General features: G+C 44.5%; 2 non-coding genes across 2 annotated transcripts; both read left to right on the top strand.

The window, feature by feature from the left end:
- The first annotated feature begins 15048 nt into the window (after positions 1–15048).
- TRNAD-GUC (transfer RNA aspartic acid (anticodon GUC)) lies at positions 15049–15120 on the top strand. The gene has a single exon. It is a non-coding gene; the product is annotated as a tRNA-Asp (tRNA).
- Positions 15121–15772: 652 nt separating this feature from the next.
- TRNAW-CCA (transfer RNA tryptophan (anticodon CCA)) lies at positions 15773–15844 on the top strand. The gene has a single exon. It is a non-coding gene; the product is annotated as a tRNA-Trp (tRNA).
- Positions 15845–17778: the final 1934 nt, after the last annotated feature.

Raw genomic sequence — 17778 nt, 5'->3', positions numbered from 1 at the left:
AACACAGAAACTATAACAGGAAAAAAGCAAAATATACAGGAATTTTTAAAATTCTGCTTGTAAAAAATACCATAAACAAACTCAAAAGGCAAGAAAATCTGGAAGCAAGTATTTGCATTCCAAAAGTCAATAAGAAAAATACCAATAACATAGTTGAAAATAGGCAAAGGATATGCGTAGACCGTTCCCAGGAATGAATTTCAAATAGCTTTGAAACATAAGAAAATAAGCCCAATCTTCTCCATAAGAGAAATGCAAATTAAAACTACCATATTGGCTGATAAAAATTTTTATAACACCATGTGGATGAAGGTTAGAGAAACAGATGTTCTCACATATTGCTGGTTGGAACGTAAACTGGCTCAAACCCTATGGAGAATAATTTGACAGTATCTGTCAAAATCTAAAATGCATGTTTTGGCAGGCAACACTGGTTGTATATCCAAAACTATTCCCCCTTATTCCTTGCTAACGGTTGCTTACATGGCAACATGCCAAAGTTGAAGCAATGAGTTTATTTATTGATTCATTTGTATTTATTAAGCTTTTACCATGTACCAGGCACATTCTAGTATCTGCTGAGGATACAACAGTGAAGGAAGGAGACCACACCCCAGACTTCATGAGAATTCCATGCCAACTGGCTGAGACGCCAGAGCAAAATGGCAGCTGGAATATTTTCAAATAACACATGACCATATAATTATCATAAAAATTGAGACACTTACGAGAGCGAATGGAGTGCTGTTAATAAAATACACTGGGACCCCAGGTGCTAACTGGCATCGTCACAGGCAAACTAGTAATGATGACAGCATCATTGTCTCAGTTGCTCTTCTAAACAATTCCCTTCCGGACCAATCTGGAAAAAAATTAGGACCCAGACTAGCTCTGGAGAAAGTACAGATAACATATAAATATGAAAGATACTCAACCTCTTTATAATGACAAATATTGGAAAATTAAAATTAAATCAAAAACAGAGAAAGTGGCCCTGGCCGGTTGGCTCAGCAGTAGAGCGTCGGCCTGGCATGCGGGGGACCGGGTTCAATTCCCGGCCAGGGCACATAGGAGAAGCGCCCATTTGCTTCTCCACCCCCCCCTCCTTCCTCTCTGTCTCTCTCTTCCCCTCCTGCAGCCAAGGCTCCATTGGAGCAAGGATGGCCCGGGCGCTGGGGATGGCTCCTTGGCCTCTGCCCCAGGCACTGGAGTGGCTCTGGTCGCAGCAGAGCAACGCCCCGGAGGGGCAGAGCATCGCCCCCTGGTGGGCAGAGCATCGCCCCTGTTGGGCGTGCCGGGTGGATCCTGGTCGGGCGCATGTGGGAGTCTGACTGTCTCTCCTCGTTTCCAGCTTCAGAGAAAAAAAAAAAAAAAAAACAAACAGAGAAAGTATGTGGTCAGAATACTTTCAAAAGATGTTTATCTTTGATGTGAAATTTTAATGCACTATATAATTTTCTGGGTATATCTCCAGAAAAAAAAAATTGATTAAAATGCTATTGTTGGCCCTGCCTGGTTGGCTCAGTGGAAGAGCATTGGCCCAGCATATGGATGTTCAGATGTCCCAGGTTCGATTCCTGATCAGGGCACACAGGAGAAGCGACCATCTGCTTCTCCACTACTCCCCCTCCCGCTTCTCTCTCTCTCTCTCTCTCCCTCTCCTTCCTACAGCCATGGCTCAATTGACTCTGGGCACTGAGGATGGCTCTGTGGAGGATGGCCTCAGGCACTAAAAATAGCTTGTTTGCGAGCATGATCTCAGATAGGCAGAGCATCTCAGTCCCAGATGGCAGTTGCTGGGTAAATCCTGTTCCAGGCACATGTGGGAGTCTCTGTCTCCCCTCTTCTCACTTGGAAAAAGAAGGGGAAAAAAATGTATTGTTAAATTAAAGAAAAACAGTATTATACTAAACAGATTTCAGTTTTTTAAAATAGCACTGAACACTAGAATACTAAAAACCAATATTGTAATCACTACCCATTGCCTTTTGCCAAATAGTCACCAGTCTCCTTGTGAACCTACAGTGGGTAAAGAAACACAGGGAAACCACCAACAGAGTGCTTTTGGGATGACTTTCTTACTGTTAAAGAGTAAATTCAAAAGCAATGTTTGCTGGAAGTGCCTGCTCCCTCGCGCTCCAGTGCTGCAAGTGGCCGTGATGCCTGTACCTGCAGTGGCTACCTTGTAACCGTGAAGTGACAATCGTGAAAAAGAACTCAGGTGGTTAGGGACTGCGGAGAAGAAGGGCCCAGGGGAAACAGAAGGAGAAACTTAGGGCTCTTGATGACTTTGAGGAGCTGCTGGACCAACCTGACGGAGAACTGTAGCTATGGGTCACAGGTGGGAGGAAGACTTTCTTCTGTATGCCCTCTGGTACTTTTTAAATTTTATACCATGTGCATGTGTCACCTATGAAGAGTGGCAGGATGTGCCACCCCAAAATATATCACTTAGCACAAGGATTATTTTAACCAAAAGGCACTTGAAAAACAGCAGGTGTGAGAATAGAATTCTGACCTCCCCTTTTTCTTCCAAGAAATAGAAAAAACTCCCATGTGAAAGGTGTCCGGCCTATACCAGAGGAAGGAAACATTCTTATCACCAGAGATAAAGTGTCAGGGCCAAAAGACCTTGTTAAAATAGCTCCTAGCTCCCTTTAGCTTCCCCATATATTTTGGTTACTTTTCCACAATTGCCTTTCTTTGTTCAACCTAATATGTATAAAGGTATTGCCACCTCTTTGGGTCTTCATTTTTCTATGGGACTCCTGTGTACATGAGAAAAATCTTTGTGCTTTTCTCCTGTTAATATGTCTTGTCTTGTCAATTTAACTCTTTGGCCCAGTAAGAGAGTCTAAAAGGATGGAAATAAAGTTTTGCCTTTCCAACACCTATTCAAATAAAATGGCAACGCCTGGTACCCTATCCATCCTTAAACATTTAAACGAAAAATATTCTTTGTATATATTGAGGGGATGTTTTTCATCAAATGTAATTTCAATAAAATAAAACACATGTGGTTTGATGAAAATGCAATTCAAAGAAGTAAACTATAGACATAAAGAACCTTCAGTATCAACTCTCACAATACATCGATAAAGTTCAAATGGCACAAACCATTATCAGTAAACAAGCTAAAGCCTAAGTAACCATACCCCTTCACCTAATTTGTCTTCAATTAATCCATAGTATTGATTTATGTTGAAATCATAGGAGAAAATTTGTAATTTTAGAACCCAGAAATCTGTGCCAAATGCTTTGAGAATTGACTTTGGTTTTAATTTTTTTTCTGAAAAATTAGTACTACACCACTATAGTTTCAAAGAGTAAATCTACGAAGAGTGTTAGAGTGTGATTCCTTCCCCTAAATATCCAGACATTCTCGCCTCCAGGACTCACCGCGTGGGGAGAACGCTGTGTGGAAATGGCAGTGATCTCTGTGGGTTATGTCTGGTTATACCTCAATAGGACACCAGAGGGCGCACGGAGGGCCGGCACTTGTTTTTCTTTGAATCCAGAATCTAAGTCCGTGCTGAGAACAACAAAGGACTCGGAACACTGGGGCCGGGAGACAAAGAGACATGGAGGAGAAGTCTGCACGCCCTGCTTGCTGGAGCTGAAATTGTTTCCTCACCCCAGTGGCACCTCCGCGCCATAAGGAACTAGAAATAAACCACCTCAGCTACAAAATAATGAGATCTTCCACTAACAAGCAAAATCAAGAGTTGGAATAGATTACTACTCAGTAGTCACCATAGGTCTAGGGAAGGCTGTCTGTCACAGGTGTACATTTGAGCAACTTGCTGGCCTGATATTAGTAACCTTAAAAATATTTTTTGTTTGTTTTTCTGAGTTCAAGAATAAACTATGCACATAAGTAGATGTTGGGCAGATAAAATGTATTATGCTCACTTTGTTAAAGAGGCTATCGCCCAGGTGATATTAATGTGTGTTGGAGATCGTTGTAACCTGGGGCTTGGTTTTGGGATTAAGCCTTTCCCACCCTTTTTGCTGTAGGGCGGTACAATCCAATCATGCCTCAGAGAAGTGACTTTGTATTAGAGACTACCCTATTTTGTATATTGGATTAAAGGTTGTGAAGCTACACTATAAAATGGGGGCAGAACGGGACTTGACTCGTGGTTCCTGAGATTAGCATGAGAGAGCAGAGAAAGTAGAGCCAGCAGCGGAAGGCGGCCACGTGGAGGAGGCCAGGAAAAGCAGCCAAGATGGCGGAGTGCTGAGTGAGATGCCAGTTTGTACAGAGTTTGTATCTGGGATAAGGAAGGAGATGGGGAACTGAGGAAAATAAGGCTGGTGAGCTAGAAACCTTTGATTCTAGGAAACTCGGATAAGTCAGTGGCTTTGTGAGCACTGAGTGTGACTGGGTTTTGGAGCCCAGTGTGTATTTTTACTTGCCCGCCGGGTGCAAGCTAGGATTAAAGGCTATGGCCCACCAGTTTTTGGCTCCATGGTTTCTTTACCGACTGTCCGAATCCAATGCGAACCTGCAAGGGCCGGGCTGCTGTGATAGTGGCCCTGGCCCTGATTACTGGCTTTACAGTAGAAAATTTAGAAAATACATGTAAAGCCAGTAGGCAGGGCCGGGGCCACTATCACAGCAGCCCGGCCCATGCAGGTTCGCATTGGATTCGGACAGTCGGTAAAGAAACCATGGAGCCAAAAACTGGTGGGCCATAGCCTTTAATCCTAGCTTGCACCCGGCGGGCAAGTAAAAATACACACTGGGCTCCAAAACCCAGTCACACTCAGTGCTCACAAAGCCACTGACTTATCCGAGTTTCCTAGAATCAAAGGTTTCTAGCTCACCAGCCTTATTTTCCTCAGTTCCCCATCTCCTTCCTTATCCCAGATACAAACTCTGTACAAACTGGCATCTCACTCAGCACTCCGCCATCTTGGCTGCTTTTCCTGGCCTCCTCCACGTGGCCTCCTCCCACTGCTGGCTCTACTCTCTCCGCTCTCTCATGCTAACCTCAGGAACCAAACGTCAAGTCCCGTTCTGCCCCCATTTTATAGTGTAGAAATCCAAACCCTTAATCCAATATACATAATAGGGAAGTCTCTTAATACAAAGTCACTTCTCTGAGGCATGATAGGATTGTACCACCTTACACCAAAAAGGGTAGGAAAGGCTTAATCCCAAAACCAAGCCCCAGGCTACAAGGATTCTGCCTGCCTTTAGCCCACCCCAACACACATTAATATCACCTGGGCAACGGCCTCTTTAACAAAGTGAGCATAATACATTTTATCTGCCCAACAATCCACCCCTATGCTCACTTTACTACCCACAATTTATACCACCGGCATCCCTGTGCAAGGAAATTAGAACATTACACAAATTACAACAGCAAAAATCATACAGTTTCAACAATTACAAAGGTACACTTCACCAGTCTCTGAGCACTTTGCCCAAAGCGCAAAATGTCCTTGGCCTTCTTCCTAGCCATGGGAAAAGCTTCCCGGGGCAGGGGAGTGCTTCCAGCAAAGCCACCCCCCACCCCCATCAGGGTATTTCACATTGTCCAAAATCCATAATCCGTAAGTCCATCCAACAAAGGAGCCAATGCCCACTCCGGTCGTAGTCCAGGAAATCAGTCCACGCACGTGGGTCATCAGCCACCCCCCTCATTCCTGCCATCCTGGCAGGTCTTACACTGTCCCAAAGAGGGCCACATGGCAATGGCAGTCAGCATTTCCATCTCTGCTCCGGAGAGCGTGTCCAGCCCTGTGTCCCAAAATCGCAGTCCTACCGGGGCCGCAGTAGGTGCTCCTTCCAGCTGGGCTTCCATTTTCTGGAGACTGTAGATCATAACTCCAGCCCAATTCTCCTCATCTTCCAAAGAGGAACTGAAAACACCAGCTCCGGCTGCCGGGCTCGAGCCTCCGTCCGCTGCCGCCTTCTGCTCTGCAGACCTTGCAGCTCCGGACCAGGCCTCAGCTTCAGCCTCAGCCTCAGCCCCGGCCTCCTGACGCTGCTGGTTCTCCACAACATCCAGGGCAATCTGCAACTCACGAACCTGTGATTCCTCCTCCAGTAGCTGCTCCATTTCCAGGCGAATCTCGCAAACATGGTCGGCCCCCTCCAGCACTTCCTCCAGCTCCAGGGTCAGCATCGGTTTCTCCCACGTTTGCTCCAGCTTCTTCCGCTGCTCAGTTTGCAGGTCCTGGGCAGCCTCTTCTACAGAGCTCTCAGTTTCCTCATGCATGGCTATAAAAGTCAGCCAGCCTACAATCCCCAAAAGGACAGCCATGGGGAACCCTAACACTAGCCAGTCCTCTACTCCACCACTCAAAGGCTCCTTGCCGATCTGTATCGAATCCTGCCACAGACTACGCCAAATGTAAAGCCAGTAGGCAGGACCGGGGCCACTATCACAGCAGCCCGGCCCATGCAGGTTCGCATTGGATTCGGACAGTCGGTAAAGAAACCATGGAGCCAAAAACTGGTGGGCCATAGCCTTTAATCCTACCTTGCACCCAGCGGGCAAGTAAAAACATACACTGGGCTCCAAAACCCAGTCACACTCAGTGCTCACAAAGCTACTGATTTATCCGAGTTTCCTAGAATCAAAGGTTTCTAGCTCACTGGCCTTATTCTCCTCAGTTCCCCATCTCCTTCCTTATCCCAGATACAAACTCTGTACAAACTGGCATCTCACTCAGCACTCCGCCATCTTGGCTGCTTCTCCTGGCCTCCTCCACGTGGCCTCCTCCCGCTGCTGGCTCTACTCTCTCCGCTCTCTCATGCTAACCTCAGGAACCAAACGTCAAGTCCCGTTCTGCCCCCATTTTATAGTGTAGAAATCCAAACCCTTAATCCAATATACATAATAGGGAAGTCTCTTAATACAAAGTCACTTCTCTGAGGCATGATAGGATTGTACCACCTTACACCAAAAAGGGTAGGAAAGGCTTAATCCCAAAACCAAGCCCCAGGCTACAAGGATTCTGCCTGCCTTTAGCCCACCCCAACACACATTAATATCACCTGGGCAATGGCCTCTTTAACAAAGTGAGCATAATACATTTTATCTGCCCAACAATACAGAAAAGCAAAAAGAACAGAGATCTTCAATATATGATCAGATAGAACTATTTTCAGTATCTTCCCATCTTTCTTTCCAGACTTCTTTCAGTATTTATAAATGCATAGAAAAATGGGCTCTGCATGCTCTTCCCTACTGGTTTTCTTCTCATTTATTGTATCATCTTCGTTTTTATCAGTAAACTCTGATAACATAACCTTGCTAATCTCAAGTGAATCACTTTCAAATGTGCTAAAGGCAGTTGTCAGACCAGAGGCATGTATCTGAAGCAGGAATGTTTCTGTTGCTTTGCATTTAGAAGATGAAACAGGTAAAGACTAAAGAAGTAGAAACCCCACCCCAAATAAGCAGAACGACTTTGTCCTTTGCAGGAACATTTGCAGGAGCCTGAGGACTGACCCCAAAGATGCAGGGAAGAGCATGGATCACCAGGACACAACGGTCCTTCCAGCGCTTGCTTTAGTGCCAGTGCAGGTCAATCCTCACAGTTACTGATACAGACAGGCCAGTAGGTGGTCTGCAAGACATTAAAAAAAAAAAAAAGAAAGTCAGGAACAGGAAGGTCACTGACTTTGAGGCCTGGGACCAATGTCAGCAGGTGGTTTCCTCAAAGTAGAGGAAGCTGAGACCAGCCCAGAGGCAAATAGCCACAGAGACGATGATGCAGGGTCTGATGCCCTGCAGCCACTGATGGACACCTAATCACTGAGCCTGCAAAGCCCCTTGCATTATTGCAACAAATAAAGGGAAGAGTGGTGATATTCTTGGCCCTGAAAACATGAGATATCACTGGAGCTCTCTGGGCCTTAGTGGCCTCTCCTGTATAATGAAAGGATCAGAAAGAGCTGCAAGGTCCCTGCAGCTACTCAAAGCCTGTGATTTTTCACTCTCCCCAGCTGTGCAGGTAATAACCTGTGAAGACATTTCCTGCTTCCTGCAACCCTATCCCACATGCAGCCCGTCTACTCGGTATTTCCAAATCTCCACATATTCTTTCACAAATTCTGAGCCTTAGTTAGGGCTTCCCTCTTCCAGAAGTGCTGGAAAACCTTTCCCCCTCCACCTTTGTTGGGCAGATAAAATGTATTATGTTTACTTTGTTAAAGATGACGCCGCCCACGTGGAGGCCCTCACCCAGGTGATATTAATGTGTGTTGGGGGCGGGCTGTGGGCAGGCAGGATTGTTGTAGCCTGGGGCTTGGTTTTGGGATTAAGCCTTTCCCACCCTTTTTGATGTGGGGTGGTACAATCCAATCATGCCTCAGAGAAGTGACTTTGTATTAGAGACTTCCCTATTTTGTATATTGGATTAAAGATTTGGATTTCTACACTATAAAATAGGGGCAGAACGGGAGCTTGCTCTCTTTGTTCCTGAGATTATCATTAGAGGAGAGAGCAGAGAGGAGAGCAGAGAAGGCCACGTGGAGGAGGCCAGGAGAAGCAGCCAAGATGGCGAGTGTTGAGTGAGAAGCCAGTTTATACAGAGTTTGTGCAGAGAGCAGGAAGGAGATGGGGAACAGAGGTGAATAAGTCTGGTGAGCTAGAAACCTTTGATTCTAGGAAACTCGGATAAGTCAGTAGCTTTGTGAGCACTGAATGAGTGGGTTTTGGAGCCCAGTGTGTGTTTTTACTTGCCTGCCGGGTGCAAGCTAGAATTAAAGATGATGGCCCATCAGTTTTTGGCTCCTTTGTTTCTTTACCGACTGTCCGAATCCAATGCGAACCTGCATGGGCCGGGCTGCTGTGATGGTGGCCTTGGCCACTGGCTTTACAACCTTCAAAGTTCTTCATCATCCTTTGAAGGCCCAGATGAAAAGTAAGTCTTTTTCAACCATCCCCAGCAGAACTAGTCTGTCTTTCTCTGTAGTCCAATAATATTTGGCACATACTTCATCAATTTCTACCTGTGTGACCTTTACCTTCCTGTGCCTCAGTTTCATCATCTGTAATAGGGAGAATTATTACATAAAACTCATATGATTATAAAAAGGATTCAACAGGCCTGACCAGGCGGTGGCGCAGTGGATAGAGCATCGGACTGGGATGCGAAAGACCCAGGTTCGAGACCCCAAAAGTGTGGAACCTACATACTACACTGTACGGTTCCATTCATAGGACATGCTGGACATGGAACTAAGATCAGTGTTTGCCCAGGCCTGGAGGGGGACATTGACTGGAAAAGAGGAAACAGTGTGATGAATGGGGTAGGGTGATGGAGATAGTTTGAAACGATCAAAATTCGTATAACTACACCTAAAAAAAAAAAGTGAGTTTTACTGAATATAAATTATACCTCAATAAACCCTAAAAATAATAAATAAATTTTAGAAGTAGTAATAAGAGGCCAAAACCAAGTTCTTTTTTTTCCCTCCTTTTCCAAGTGAGAGTAAGGGAGATAAAGAGACAAACTCCAGCTTGCTCCCTGACTGGGATCCACCCAGGAAGCCCCTTATCGGGTGATGCTCTGCCCCTCTGGGGCCATTGCTCTGTTGCTTGGCAACTGAGCTATTTTAGTGACTGAGGCAGGCCATGGAGGCATCCTCAGCACCTGGGCCAATACACTAGAACCAATCAAGCTATCGCTGCAGGAAGAAAAGAGAGAGAGAAAAGGGGGTGAGGGAGGGGTGGAGAAGCAGGTCACTTCTTTTCTGTGCCCTGGCCAGGAATCAAACCCAGGACGTCCACATGCCAGGTCAATACTCTACCACTGAGCCAACCAGCCAGGGCCCAAAACAAAGTTCTTAACATAGCCTGACGGGAAACCTGCATTTTCCCACTCCCATGGGCCTTTCAGCCTCATCTCTCCCATCATGCTCCTCACTCTTCCCTAGTCACTTCAGTCTTCTATCCCTCTGCTCATCACAAACCTCAGTTCCTGTAACCTTTGCACATCCAGTTTCATCAACCCAGAAAACTCTTTCCTCATCTTCTTGGTAACTCTTACAGTTGCAATTTTACTTTTGTTGTTGTTGTTGATTTTCTTTTAGTGATATAGTGTCTCCTCTACTAAATGAGAGCTCATTGAGATTAGGGTCTATCTTTGTTACTGTATCTCCAGCTCCCAGCACTATACTTAACCTACACAACCAGTACTAAACCATTACACTCACCTGCTTACTCAATGTCTGAACCGTAACACATTCCAAACTGAAATGCTGATCATTCCTGGAAATATTGCTCTACATGCAGAGCTGCCACACTGCACAATTCCAAGGAGTGTCGTTCATAGAATGGCACCCTGCTTCCTCCCTAGTTGAGCCCTTCACATGGACTATCAGATTGGATGGTGTCCTCTGAAGTTGTGCATTATTATTTTCTACTTCATGTGATGGCAACTCGATCCCTACAATGGCTCAGGTCAAAATTTTTAGAAGCATCTTTGATTCCTCTTTTACTCATCCCTCACATTCACTATGTCAGAAAATTCCAGCCTGACCAGGCAGAGGCACAGTGGATAGAGTGTCGCCTGGGACACAGAAGACCCAGGTTTGAAACACTGGGGTCGCCGACTTGAGCGCAGGCTCATCAAACTTGAGTGCAGTCACTGGCTTGAGTATGGGATCATAGACATGACCCCATGGTCGCTAGCTTGAGCCCAAAGATCACTGGCTTAAGCCCAAAGGTCACTGGCTTGAAGCCCAAGGTTGCTGACTTGAGCAAGGGATCACTTGCTCTACTGTACCCTCCCACCCCTACTCAAGACACATATGAGAAAGAAACCAATGAATAACAAAGGTGCTGCAACAAAGAATTGATGCTTCTCAACTCTCTCCCTGCCTGCCTGTCTGTTCCTATCTGTCTCTGTCTCTGTCACACACAAAAAATAAGTAAAAAGAAAATTCCATTAGCTCTACCCTCAAAATATATCATCAGCACCTCTGACATTCTCCACCACACGCACTTTAGACTGGACCACCATCATCTCCCATGTAGATATTGCAGTGGACCTCTTTCGTCTCCCTGCTTCTGCTCTGGCCCCCTACAGTCTACTCTTAACCAAGAGTCAAAAACCCTTCAAAACACATATCAGACCATGTCACTTCTTTGTTCAAAATTCTATAGTAGCTCCCTCTTTCCTCTCAGAATAAAAGCCAAAGTCTTTTAGGCGCACCTCTAAGGCAGTGGTTCTCAAAGTGTGTGCCAGGGTGCAGTGGTGCACCCTAGAAGATTTCCAGGTGCACCCTATGGTATTCCAGAGAAATATGTGCCTATTGGAGACCAAAAATTCAACAGGGTTTTTGGAGTTTAGATATTTGGGGGACAGAAGTGTGAGGAATTGGCTGGAAGCTGACAGTCCGCCCAAGCTCCCACCTCACTTGCCTAATTAGGTTGCAAAAGGCTGTTAAGCTGTGGTGCTGGATTGTTTACACTACCCCCCCCCCACCGTGTTCCCCGGAAAGACTGGAGGCAAGTTTCTTCTATCCTTTGTTTGGTGTAAAGTTAAGATGATATGTATGGTGGGGGTTTTCTGCACTCAACACAATTAAGAGTAAAAAGAGGAATTCTTCAATGTATTGATGAGGAAATGAGAGTTTGCCTTTCCAATGTATGCCCGAACATTGAAGAAATCGCTAGGAGACATCAGGCTCATGTTCTCATAAACACAAGAATGAAAAAACTTAACACATTCGTGCTAGGACCTGCCGAATTTACTAAATCTTACTAAGAATGTATCTATAATATATAAAAAGAAAACTTTTTTGTCAGTTTTTTATTTTTTAACCTCTCTTTTTAACAAATTCTAAAAAGCGTAACAAAAAATGTAACATAAAAATGTTATTTAATGTCAGAATTTAATTTTGTTGTATTTATTTCATTTATTTACCATAAAAGCACGCTTGGACTTTATATTTTTTTCTTTAATATTTTACTTAATTATTATAACGTATTTCTCAGAAATTTGTATATAGTGCTCCTACAATTATTTGTAGGATTTTAAATGAATCCTGATTTCAAAAAGTTTGCGAACCCCTGGGGGCCTTACAGGCCTCCCACGCAGCTGTACAGCTCCATGCTTCCCTTCCTCCGGGTCTCTTCACGCCTCCCACGCAGCTGTACAGCTCCATGCTTCCCTTCCTTCGGGTCTCTTCACGCCTCCCACACAGCTGTACAGCTCCATGCTTCCCTTCCTTCGGGTCTCTTCACGCCTCCCACGCAGCTGTACAGCTCCATGCTTCCCTTCCTTCGGGTCTCTTCACGCCTCCCACGCAGCTGTACGCTCCATGCTTCCCTTCCTTCGGGTCTCTTCAGGCCTCCCACGCAGCTGTACAGCTCCATGCTTCCCTTCCTTCGGGTCTCTTCACGCCTCCCACGCAGCTGTACAGCTCCATGCTAACCTTCCTTCGGGTCTCTTCAAATGTTGCCTTCTTAAAATGGGTCCTACTTTGAACATTCTGCTTAACTTGTCACTCTCCAAATCCCCTTAGTGTACCATTTCTTTCCATGTCCTCTCTTGTTACCATCTAACATATTTATTATACCCATTGTTTATAGTCTATCTTCCTTCTGTTAGAATATAAGCTCCACTGGAACAAAATTCATCCATTAAAACCGCCCAGCCCTGGCCAGTTGGCTCAGCGGTAGAGCGTTGGCCTAGCCTGCGGAGGACCCGGGTTCGATTCCCAGCCAGGGCACACAGGAGAAGCGCCCATTTGCTTCTCCACCCCTCCGCCGCCACGCCTTCCTCTCTGTCTCTCTCTTCCCCTCCCGCAGCCAAGGCTCCATTGGAGCAAAGATGGCCCGGGCGCTGGGGATGGCTCTGTGGCCTCTACCCCAGGCGCTAGAATGGCTCTGGTCGCAACATGGCGACGCCCAGGATGGGCAGAGCATTGCCCCCTGGTGGGCAGAGCGTCGCCCCATGGTGGGCGTGCCCGTGGATCCCGGTCGGGCGCATGCGGGAGTCTGTCTGACTGTCTCTCCCTGTTTCCAGCTTCAGAAAAATGCAAAAAAAAAACCAAAAACCGCCCATACATCTAAAACAATGTCTGGCATATTGTAGGTTCAACAGTGAAATGAACAACTTTAGTGCCTGCTACATATTAGAGATTAGTAAATATTAATGCAGGAACAAGTATAACATATGTGTTGATACTAGTAATAAAGTTTTTCTCTTCATAACACATATATATGTGTATGTGGCTTGAGTGATTCCTGGCCTCTAATTCCTACCTGTATGAATCTACCCAAAATTCTCTTTATCCACCAATAAAAATAGTAATAAAAAAAACACTTGTCCTATTGACCTCAAAGGGCTGTTGAGGAAATGAAATGAATGGAAATGGTTTTGCAAGCTGTGATAAGCTATACAAACAGTTATGTAGGTGGAGCAAGATTTGAAACATTCAACAATATCGATTGCCATCATGCTATTTACTTCCAAAGAGAGTTCTGTGCTCTCTGCAGTGCCAGTCAGATTTTAACCTTTACTTTCTCCCAGTGCTGACAGTAAGGAATCTCTCATCTCCCTCACCCTGTTCAGGTTAATAACTCTCATTTCCTTTCCATTTTAGGAAGACAGACAGCAGGTGCTGAGTTTCCTGATCCATGATCTCTGCTGACTCAGACTGCTTCTTCACTTCCCTAGGGAGGAATGAAAAGCAGAGAAAACACATGTATGAACAATGATATAGCTTTACCAGAGCTTAGGTGGAAAGGATGGTGTCTCTTCTGAAGGGACAAAGATGGAGCGAAGTCTCTTCTACTCAAGCGTGGAACTTGGGGGTGCCCAGAGGCAGTGGGGCAGGAGCGGGGGCATTCAAGGTCATGGGACACACAGGCAGTGTAGGAGACCCAGGTTCCCACTGCCCTGGCTTTGACAGCAGAGTAACCTGGGGCAAGTCCCTTTCTGTCTCTTCAATCTTACCAGGAAAAGAACATCATCATAGTTATTCCAGTGCCCTTTGGAACTCACAAGTTATTGGAGGGTCAGAAGTAAAAAGCGACTCCAAGATACTGAATTTTATTGAGGCTTTTAGTGTATATAAGAGTGAAAATACGCCAAAGCAGGCCTCAAAAATTGCCTTATTTTAATGTCAGCATTAAAAAATCATTTGATGGAAAATACCATGTAACCTATGATCTATAAAAATATATTAATTCATAGTACACTACAAGGGGTGGGTTGCTTAGAGCACAAGTTTTCCTATCACGGAAACTTTCAATCATCTCAGTTTGTGACTCTGAATTTATTTATTTAGAGATGTCAAAAGTTTATACTTATGTGAGTCCCTGCTGATCCCCCTGACAAGAGGCTTGATACTGTTTATGAAAAGGCCCAGGATGATACAAATTATTCTATTAGTTCATTTTTTCTAACCCTACGTTTAATCAATGGCATATTCTTGTGTTAAATTATTTTACTGTATCATTATTTAACAACTTACGTGTTTATTTGTCATTCTCAAGTAACTGTAGACATCTCAGGAAAGAGACGGAAATACAGGAAAAATCGGCTAAAATTTCATTTGGCTTCAGCTGTTCAAATACGTGAGCCCCTTTGTGTCACAAAAGCTTACAAATTGTTTGAAGAGGCGCTATACCGTGGGACAACCCGGGCAGCTCCAGACATCTGGCAACCAGAAGATATCCTTGAACTTCGACTTCAGAATGAAAATGTAAATTTGAGCAAGTAAAGCTCGGCTTCAATTCTCCCGCCAGAAGCCTAAATTATCCGAAAAACATAGAGAGCCCGGGAAATTATTTTCAACAATACACCACCTCTAAAATTGGAAGCGCATTTTGTTTCATTTATTCTAAACCATTTGCTAACTCTTTTCACCGAAGAGTCCAAGGTACCGAGAGAGAACAATTTGCAGAGCAGAGAATCAAGTGTCTGAGTTTCCACTCTTCCGGGTGGCAGGCAGAAGGGGAGATAATGAGGAAGGGACGAATAAGAAAACCGGGAAGGGGGAGGGGGGGAGGCAGAGAAACCTTTATTTTCTTTGAAGAGGCACTAGTGACAATGGTTGACACCAGCTCCTCGGTAGTATAGTGGTTAGTATCCCCGCCTGTCACGCGGGAGACCGGGGTTCAATTCCCCGCCGGGGAGGTCACTTCTTTTACTAAAAGCTCTCTATTTTTTTCGTTGTAATTTAACTGAGTGACATTGCTGACAAATACAATATACTAATTTTTGTATGTGTCTTTTCAAAAGGACTTTCAATCTTAAAGCTCACCACGAAATAAGTGCCTACATTGAGAGTCATCGCTTTAAATTTTTGACGGAACGAGAAGCGAGGGAGAAAGAACACACTCGCAGGGCCCCTGGGCTGGTTTCCAGCTACTGGCTGGCAAAGGTCTGCGCGTGCGCAGTGGCGCCCCGCCAAATTCCAACTGGAGTGAGGTCACGAATTCAGCGCGACGAACCCGTAGGGGGAGGGGAGAGAGGGTGGAGTCTCCGCCCCTAAAGCAGAGAGTAAGAAACGGAAATCGCTTACTGAAGAAGAGGAAGGACGGATTTCCTCCGAACGTGGGGACTGGACTGAACGGAAACTCCGTTCTCTGGCCTCCGTTAGTTTCGTCCCAACGTAGGTAGAGGGCTAGCTGTCAGGACAATCTTGGTGGTGAAGGTGTCAATCTCCACCTCCGACCTATACTTCGTGAAGAGAGGCCAGGAGAGAATAGAAGGGAAGGTGAAAGTACCCAGAAAAGACGCCATGTTACTGGAGTCCTAAGAAACTGCGCGAGCCTTAACCCAGCAGGACCTCGTGGCGCAACGGTAGCGCGTCTGACTCCAGATCAGAAGGCTGCGTGTTCGAATCACGTCGGGGTCATGGCTTTTTTTTTTTTTTTTTTCTCCCCGCCCCCAACAACCGCTAGCTTCTTATAAACCTAGGGTACTCCCGCCATTTTTTGAAACTACCGTTAGTTAGAATTTAACCTTCGTCATTCAAATGTTATCCTAGTGATCCTTAATCTGTAAAAAGACAAGGCTCACTGCACATCGCAGAGCATTAAAGCTGATGTTTTTTGTACTGTTTCACTTTGCAAGGTTAGTTTTCTGTAACAACGTGTAGAATGCATAAAAATAAGGGCTTTTATTGTTGTACATTAGTGGGCAAATCAGTCCATTTTGGTCCTATACAGGATATGTACAATATACTGTACAAAATGTTTTTCTAAAAATGGTTTTAGACCGGTATGCTTTTTGAAAGCAAGAAAAAATTAGTAGCCTGACCTGTGGTGGTGCAGTGGATAGGGCATCAACCTGGAAACGGTGAGGGTGCCGGTTCAGAGCCCTGGGCTTGCCTGGTCAAGGCACATATGGGAGTTGATGCTTCCTGCTCCTCCCCCTTCTCTCTCTCTCTCTCTCTCTCCCCTCTCTATAATGAATAAAAAAAAAAAAATTAGTATAATTTCTAATTTTGAGTATTATAATAAATAGTTTACATTTTGTAGTTGGTGTGTCAGGCACTGTAAACAACCTTACAACATGTGATTAATATCCCACTTTTACAGATGAAACTGTGGCACGCAGAGGAATAGTGACCTACCAAGGGTCACCCAAGATTATAATTCAGGTGACTGATTCCAGATCCCCCTTTTTACTGAAGGTTTTATAATAAAGGTGGAAATAAACTGTTGAAAAAACATGCTAGAAGTTGTTGGACTTCAGTGAGATACCAATTCACCGTCTATGTTTTCACTATTTCATGCGAGTAGTGACAAGTCAGATAACCACTTTAAATTACTGTATTAATCTTTTTAATAGCAGGGAGCATAGCTTACTCATTTGCCTTTGTACGCTAATACAACATAGTTCCTTACAGGCATGTATCAAGTATTTGTTGTACAAAAATTGAATAACAAGACTGTGAGAAGTTAATACTTTAGTTTTTTATTTGATATGTTCTCTTAAAGTTCATGAGTTTTTCTATTCAGTGTTTTGAAAATATCAAACATTAATCGCTAAGGATTCAATTTAATATAGCAGTATAGTTAGACCCTGTATTTTCACTTTGTGTACTTTGTTCTTCCTTCCCTTATTTGATTGGATTGAGATGAGGTGATCCATTTCAACAAATACTTATGGCCCACAAAGTATGATGAGCCTGATACTGTGCTAAAGCATCAAGGAAAAAGATGCACTGAGCAAAAATGGGTTTCTGGGGTTTTTTTTGAGCAACAGGAAACAGATATTTTAAGTAACCAAATGCATTGGGTAAGTATCATGAAAGTAGCATGAACAGGGTAGTGTGACAGTGCTAAAATACAGACACTAACTCTGCTGTGGGTAGTTCAAGAAGGCCTCATTAAGCAGGATCTTGAAAAATAATGAAAAATTTGCTATGTGATTTTTAAAGCATTTGTTTAACCAATGGACATATTTGAATGCCTTCCATGAGTCAATCACTTGTTGCTTAATAGCCCTGGGATCTGATTTCTTCAACTACAAAAGTAGAGGTTTAAATTATTTTGCTAGGGCTGTTATGACAAAATACCACCGACTGGGGGACTTAAACAACAGAAATTTATTTTCACACTTTTAGAGGCTAGATCAAGGTGACAGCAGAGCTTGATTTTTCTGAGACCTGTCTTTGACTTAGCGATGGCCACCTTTTCAGGGTGTCCTTGTGTATGGCCAGTAGCCGCTGCCATTGTGGCCATTCACATGTAGGTTCCCATTAGATTTGGGCAGATGGTAAAGAAACAGTGGAGCCAAAAGTTGATGGGCCACTCCTTTATTCTAGCCTCGCAACCGACATTC

The sequence above is a fragment of the Saccopteryx leptura genome, chromosome 1 (assembly GCF_036850995.1).
Source record: "Saccopteryx leptura isolate mSacLep1 chromosome 1, mSacLep1_pri_phased_curated, whole genome shotgun sequence".
Taxonomy (NCBI): domain Eukaryota; kingdom Metazoa; phylum Chordata; class Mammalia; order Chiroptera; family Emballonuridae; genus Saccopteryx; species Saccopteryx leptura.
The sequence above is the reverse complement of the archived record's forward strand: the minus strand, read 5'-3'. Positions and strand labels throughout refer to the sequence as shown.